The sequence below is a fragment of the Dipodomys ordii genome, unplaced genomic scaffold (assembly GCF_000151885.1).
Source record: "Dipodomys ordii isolate 6190 unplaced genomic scaffold, Dord_2.0 Scaffold44, whole genome shotgun sequence".
Classification (NCBI taxonomy): domain Eukaryota; kingdom Metazoa; phylum Chordata; class Mammalia; order Rodentia; family Heteromyidae; genus Dipodomys; species Dipodomys ordii.
The window spans coordinates 3,137,710-3,145,652 of record NW_012267260.1 but is presented as its reverse complement, the minus strand read 5'-3'; positions in this window follow the sequence as shown (position 1 = coordinate 3,145,652).

The following is a 7,943-nucleotide window of genomic DNA, read 5'->3' as shown; positions in this document are numbered from 1 at the left end:
TTCGTTTCATCCTATGAAGAACAGACAACAGATATTACCATATTGATTTTTTTTAAATAAATGAGTTCCAACTTAAAATTACAGGGCATAAGAAATGTGTCATGGTCACAGCAAGAAAATGGCAGATTGAGGGACTTAAGCCCAGGGCTTATGATGGCTACACCTTCCTGCTCTTCTGATGTAGCAGATCCTATGAGAAGAAAGGGACTGTGAGGGGGATGTAGTCACGTTTCATTACTGTGAAGTGACTGCCATTGACTGCATACTTACATTTCTTCTCCAGCCTCTCAGGAAACCTTGTAAGGCACACAGGTGGTTATCTGCACAAAGAGCAGAGTGGGCTCTGCTAACACACAATTTTAATTTGTGTTCTCTGTTGCCTCAGTAGTAGTCTATTTCTTAAATTGAAGAAGCTCCTGTTTCTTACACTGAAGTAGGAGGGAAAGAGTCCCAATACTTGTAGTTTTCACTGTTTCCTTGGGTATAATGGCTGGAGTCTTCTGCCCTCTGCTGCTCACACTTAACCTGTGGAAGCTTGTCCAGGTGATAACTAATGCTGTCATCAGTGGAATTCACGGTGTGAATTGGGTAGTCTTGGCAGAAAAGAAACCTGAACATTAACTCTTCTGCACTGAGATCTAGACAGACTTCCCAGTGGCTTGCACACCAAAGGATACATGGTCCAGTCACTGACTCGTGCGTCAAATATTAATGGCCAAGGTCTATGCTAAATACGGGTGGGATGATGAGCAAAAATGTAATCCTGCTGTTATGGAGAAATGAAAAGTTTATGAATGAAATGAAAAGATGGGAAAATGCTGCTACCTGGACTAAAACCATCAGGCCAAAACAAGGCTTAGGCTACCTGTAAATAGGAGGGCAGCAGCTTGTCACATATACACAGGAGCTTCAGATGGGTGGATTCAGTTTCATGGCAACTCGGATGACAGAATGTGCCCCTCCCTGAAGGCAGGAAGCGCGGCTCCGAGTTGGACAGCTGGCTGAGTGAGGCCGCAGGCTGAAGGAAAATATTCCTCTCTGCATGTTTCGGGAATGAGCTATAACAGATTACATTTACTGAACATGTGTGCTTACAAGTCTACTGTATTATCTGTCCTTGCTGTCTCTTTGTCTCACTCTCATTATAGGAATTTGCAAACAGACAAAAGTAGACAAAATGTATAATAAACCCCTAGATGCTTGTCTAGTTTGAATAATTGACTTTTGGCCAACTTCTATAGATACTTCACATTATTTTGAAGCAAATCTTAGATGTCATTATTTGTGAAAAATGTCAGAACGTTGTTCAGTTTTAAACTTTCCAACAGCCCTGTTAGTGAGGCACATTACAGTGTCTTACTGATGAAGACAAGGAGGCAGACGGAGGATGAAGGGCATGCCTGGGTCACCCAGCTTGTACGTGGCAGAGCCTGCCCTGTGAAACAGTGCAGACAGCTGCCCTCTGCTGAAGCTGAGCCAATCACTGGAGATGTGGACAGAAGAAACATCTTGCAGCCCTGACTGTTGAGTTCTGTAAATTCAGTCGTGAGCATGGCTGACCTTTGGGTTTGTTTAGTACATAGGAACATAATGCCTGTGAAATGGCCACGCTGTCATCTCCAGGAAAGAAAAGACCAGCTTGAAATATTAACAGATGCCATTTAAGCAGGAAAATGATACAGCATTTGAACCATGATGGTGAAGCGTCTGCGGTGGGTGAGAGGCCCACAGTGGGAAGGGGCTTAGCAGGCAACGTGACACTCGCGGGCCACAGCTCTCAAGGGAAGTAAAAGGTTTCTTTTAAGAATTTTTCTTTAGTTTCTTTCTTGGTAAAAGGAGCCAGTCTTCCCACAGAGCCTTGCCAGTGTCTCCAGAATCCCAGGGTGCCTTTTCTCCCTTGCCTTTCCAAGACTTCTTGCCTGCTACATCTGCCAGGGGTGCTCTCCTCACCTGGGAGCCAGTTGTCTAGCAACAAAAACCGTCTTGGGAGGCTAACCATGCCTCTCCAGAGATCTGACCTGGCTGCCCTGCCTCCACTCCACGTTCAAGCTCTTACAGGAGAGATCAGTTCAACTGTGAAAGGAACCGTGTCCTCTGCCTCATAAGTATCCACCTGGTCTGTCACAATTTTAAGACCAGAGCAGGGCTGGGAATATGGCTCAGTGGTAGAGTGCTCGCCTAGCATTCATGAAGCCCTGGGTTCGATTCCTCCGTACCACATAAACAGAAAAGGTTGGAAGTGGCACTGTGGCTCAAGTGGTAGAGAGCTAACCTTGAGCACAGAGAGGCTCAGGGAAGTACCCTAGGCCCTGAGTTCAAGCCCCAGGATTGGCAAAAAAAAAACAAAAAAACAAAAAAAAAAACAAACCAAACAACAACAATGGAGTTTTGCTAGTTCAAGAAATCATTTCTCCATTTTTCTTACTAACAAGGCATCCGCTCTTCTTAATGTTTTCCTGTGTCCTTGGGAATCACTGACATTTCCATGATTTTGAGCCTTCTTTTCCTTCATTTCTGCCCCAGGTTCACTGACAGAAGACAGTACTGACAGCTCCTTAATCCCCTCACCCATGGTACAGATGAGGAAAAGCCCAGAAATCTCTGCATGGGACATGACAATAAAGATCTTGGTCAATGTCTTTGGGAGGGAACATATATTTCCTTTATTTGATACTGCTGATATTTTCAAATAGTTTCTGTTAATGATACAACTTCTGGGGGGGGGGGGGAAATCTAGTGGGAAAACACTAGCACACAAGTCACTTAGTGCTGTAGAGTGGGAGTAAGCAGGAGATGGCAAATTATGTCTCTGGACCACTACTTCCTCTTGAGTTCGGCCTCTTCAAGAAGCTGTGGTATACACTACTTATCAGTCCCAACCCTGAGGCCTAGGCCAGGTCTGGAATGCCCCTTATTGCATTTCCCCAGGAACCCCTTAGCAAGCAGTAGGGCTGGCAAGGTCTGTATGTGCCATTTCCTAACTAAGGGGTTTTCATAAAGCCTTTCCCTCACTAACTTTAACAGGAGCCATTTGCCTACAATCCCATTAGGTCCTTAGCCGGAGGGGTTGTCCTCTTTGACTAAGAATCAGAAAAAGGAAAGGGAAGGATCCCTTCAAGGATGACAAACCTTGACAAGCAGGACGAGAAGATATATATATATATTTTTTTTTTTTTGGTCGGCCGTGGGGCTTGAACTCTGGGCCTGGGCACTGTCCCTCAGCTCTTCAGCTCAAGGCGAGCGCTCTACCACTTGAGCTACAGCGCCACTTCCAGTTTTCTGGTGGTTTTATTGGAGATAGGAGTCTCACGGTCTCTCCTGCCCGGGCTGGCTTTGAACCGCGATCCTCAGATCTCAGCCTCCTGAGTGGCTAGGATTACAGGCGTGAGCCACCAGCGCCCTGCGGAGAAGATATTTTAACCGCTGATGGTTCATGGAAGATTTCAGCTCAAAGTGGGTAGCTTCAGCTCAGTTGGAGTGGTTGGTTAAGAATAAAGCCATTCTTTTGTGTGTAGAAAAGGAATGCTTAATGCACTGCCCAAGGAGAATAAAAGGAAATCAAAACTCAGAGCCTGTCCTCAAGGAGTTCCAGATTGGAGATAGCTATTGTATTAAGCTAAATTTAGATTCACTGTATTTTAATGATGAGAAAATAAAGTCAGTGCTTACAGCCAACTCATTTGCAGCTGACATCATTGTTCTCTTTACTTTTGAAGAAATTTGATGGTATTAACAGACTTCCTTGACTGAAGACTTCTATGTATTTATGACTATTTTGCCTAGTATAATGTGCAGTAGAAGAATTTGGGTCAATCTGTAATCACCAGAAATGGTTTCCAACTGATGAGCTGTGCCTGCAGGCAGGCGCTGCACAGGCTGCTCCAGACCTGGCTGTCAGTCAGCAGGCTGTGTGTGGTCAAGGGTGGTTTTCTTTTGTTGCTATTTTGTTTTGTCAGTCATGGGGCTTGAACTCTGGGTCTGGATGCTGTCAGCTCAAGATGAGTGCTCTACCCCTTGAGCCACAGCACCAATTCGTTTCCTGGTGGTTCATGGGAGATGAGAGTCTCACAGGTTTTCCTCCCTGTGCTGGCTTTGAACCGTGATCCTTAGATCTCAGCCTCCTGAGTAGCTAGGATTACAGGCGTGAGCCACCAGCACAGGGCACATGGTTTTTGTTGCTGTTTTAATGGGCAGTGTATTCCAGGAAAAGTCAAACCTAGGCACTTTGTAGAATGCTCTGACTTAAAAGCAAGGATGGGCAGAGATATTTTGCCAACTATTTAAGGGATTTTTAAAAGTTAAAATTTAGAGCCCCTCTATTAATGGTTCAGTTTTATCTAGTAATGTTGATCTGCAAGTCATGCCTCAGTTGAAATCATTTGGGGCTTACTGTTTTTCTTTATATTCTGTATCTTTTGTGACATCATATTAGGAGGCAAAGATAATCATCCACTTGTTATTTGGGAAAGCTAACGTATCTGGACTCTCGGAAGGGAGGTCTGGTGGGTGTGACTGAACAGCAGCAAGTTGGGGAATGAACCCAACTTGTCAGTGGAGAGGCCAGTCCTGTTGAGAGCGATGGAAATGATCTGGTAATGCTGAGTGTATGTCTGCCTCTTAGCACATATGACCTGTGAGCTGCCTCAGTAGTTTCCTGCTGATGCTAAAGTACTAAAAGCACTTTGGAGACACAAAAATATATATTTTGGAATGTTAATTTGATGGCAAGCATAAAATATTGGCTATCAGAAACCGAAAGGCTTAAAACCCCAAATAACACTTCCTGAACCTGTAATAATCTTTAGTAAATTGAGTTTATACAGTAAGTAGATTCCATTTTTTTTGGAGGGGTTAGCTGTGGGGCTTGAACTCTGGGCCAGGGCCCTGTACCTCAGCTCTTCAGTTCAAGGATAGTACTCTACCACTTGAGCCACAGCGCCACTTCTGGTTTTCTAGTTGTTTATTGGAATAGAGTTTCATGGACTTCCCTGCCTGGGCTGGCTTTGAACTGAAATCCTCATATCTCAGCATCCTGAATAGCTGGGATTACAGGCATAGGCCATCAGCATCTGGCTTCAATCCACTTTTATTCAGAAATTCTAGCTTGTGAAACTTTGTTATTCTCAATTTACAGATGGTACTGCTGGGCCAGAAAGCTTGTGATTTGGTTTTAAGTATGTGCTTCAATTAATAGGAGTAGGGCTGGACGGTCTGGCTCACTTTGCCTCTAAGATCAATACAACCTCAAAGAAAAAGTTGTCTGTCTTTAAATGGTGTTTATATTGGATGGGCCTTGTTGATATTAATCACTATCTATTACAATAAAGCTTTAAGCACAATCTTCATTAAACTCTTACTGACATTCCTCTTTGGAGAAAAAACATCCTGTGCCACTGGAACTTTTACATGCAACTTCCCATGAAGGCCCTAAATTTATCAACCAGTTTTCTCAACTGCTGGCCCCTCCATTAACCATACTGCAGGAAAGAGACTAAAGACCCAGACCATTGTGAATTATCTAAATGATATTCACTTATCCATTTACAATGAGTTCCAATAAATGTGGTTCAAACAGAAAGCCTTTCCCAAATAGCACAAAAGTTTAGCGAGCGGGCTCCGGAGCCAGCCTGCCTAGGCTCAGATTATTCCGGAGCCAGACTGCCTAGGCTCAGATTATTCCGGAGCCAGACTGCCTAGGCTCAGATTATTCCTAGCCCTTCCATCACCTTCTGTTTTAGGGACTTTGTGCAAAAGACAACCTATTTTCTCATCTTTAGCATAGCTAAAAGCAGATTCCATCTAGTTCGGTGAAATGAATACATGAATAAACCTAGACTGTGCTTAGCATAGAATAAGTGCTTCACACTAATGGTGTGTGCCAGCTGGAAAGAGTGTTAGGGAAAAATTACATCTCTGCTTTCCGGCTCGAGTACCTGAAGGTAGCCATTGGCTCAGTCCTGAGAAGCACAGGACAGAAATGGGTTAGTAGGGGAAGCTCAGTTCTCTGTGAAATGTTCATTTGAAATATCTCTGTGATGTAAGCAAGGATACCAAGTAGGCATTCAACATAGTAACCCATTCTGGATAATAACTAACTTTCCTGTGTATTTCGGACTCTCCATTCTACAAATTTTCTGGCGTTCTACAAACACACAAATTCCATCTGCTTCAGATTTCTGAATAACAATTAATATAAGAATAGCATGCTGGGCGCCGGTGGCTCACAACTGTAATCCTAGCTACTCTGGAGGCTGAGATCTGAGGATCACAGTTCAAAGCCAGCCTGGGAAAGGAAAGTCCGTGAGACTCTTATCTCCAATAAACCACTAGAAAACCAGAAGTGGCACTGTGGCTCAAGTGGTAGAGTGCTGGCCTTGAGCGGAAGAGCTGAGGGACAGCGCCCAAACCCCAGAGTTCAAGCTCCACGACCGACCAAAAAAAAAGCATGTAGTAGATACTCACCAAATATTTGTTAAAGAAATAGTTTCTTCCTAAAGGTCCTAAATTTGTTCATGGGTTCCTTCACTTGTCGGCCTCCCGCCCTTCCTCCTCCTCTTCTCTCTTTACTCCTTTTTCTAAATTCTCTCATCTCCTTTCCTCCTCTTTAGAAAGGTTCTTGCTGTGTAGTCTGGGTTGGCCTAGAACTCACAATCCTCGCACCTTCACACAGGCATGTGCTGCCACATGTAGCTCTACATTTTGTGTAAAAATATAAATGCACTACAGTCAAAGCCAAGTAGATTTTTGACACAGAAACCAAGAAAGGAAAGGTCAGTCTACTTCTATGTATCTTTCTTTTATCCATTTATTCATTTACAATGATTGTTTACCAGGCACATATTTCCTATATGCCAAGTGCTATTCTAGGTGCAGAAGATATAACAATGAGCAGAACAGACAAAGATTTCTTTACAAATGGGACTTTTACTTGCATCCATCAGGGAGGCTACAAAGAACAGGATACAGACATAATAAATAAAAACAAATATGTACTAACAAAAACAAAATAAATATTGATAAGGATGTGGGAAAATTGAGACATTTGTCTATTATTGACATAAAGGTTGCAGCTACTGTGGAACAAACAGTATGGTGGTTTCTCAAAAAAAAAAAAAGATTAAAAAGGGAATTGCCATATGATCCAATGACTGCACTCTGGATGTGCACGTACTTGTCAAACTGAAAGCTGTCTTCAAGACATAGCCATTCACCCTGCAACAGCCAAAAGATGCAATCCAGCTGTTTATTGACAGATGAATGAGTAGACAAAATGTAGTACATTCATACATTAGAATATTATTAAGACTTCAGAAATAGTGTTCTATCATTCCAAGGATATAAAGTCCTTAGAATTGTCTAGAAAGACAAAGTAGTCTTTCTAGGAGGGGGAAGGGGTTATTGTTTAATGGATATAGTTTTCCAAGATGAAAAGTGTTTCAGAAATTGGTTGCACGATCACGTGCATTTATTTAATAACACTACTGAACTATAAAGTACTTATATTACATCAAATTTTGTGTTATGTTATTTCAGCACAGTAATAAAAGTAAAAGAAAATAGGTCACAAGTCATCTATAGTGTGTAAGACAAAGTTGGAGCAAAGCCGGGGAAGGGGCTCCAGGATGCCAAGGGCACAAAGAGCAGCACTAATGAAGAGGGGGTTGGAAAAGGTAGAATTTGAGCAAGGGTTGTAAAGGTTTGTCTCCTGGCTGCTGTTACGACCTGTGGCCAGGTCTTCCAGGACCCCTGGTAGTGCGGCAGTGCCCACACATGGTAAGGCGGAGTATATCTGTACAGTACACGTTGGTAGGCAGTATCTGATATAAATGTAGGTGAAAGTTAAATAATCAACTTGATTGGAAAAACGATCCAGGTACTCAGGTAACACTTGCACAGGTTATAATCAGATGCCATCTGAGACTCGAGATTGTGTTACTATAAAG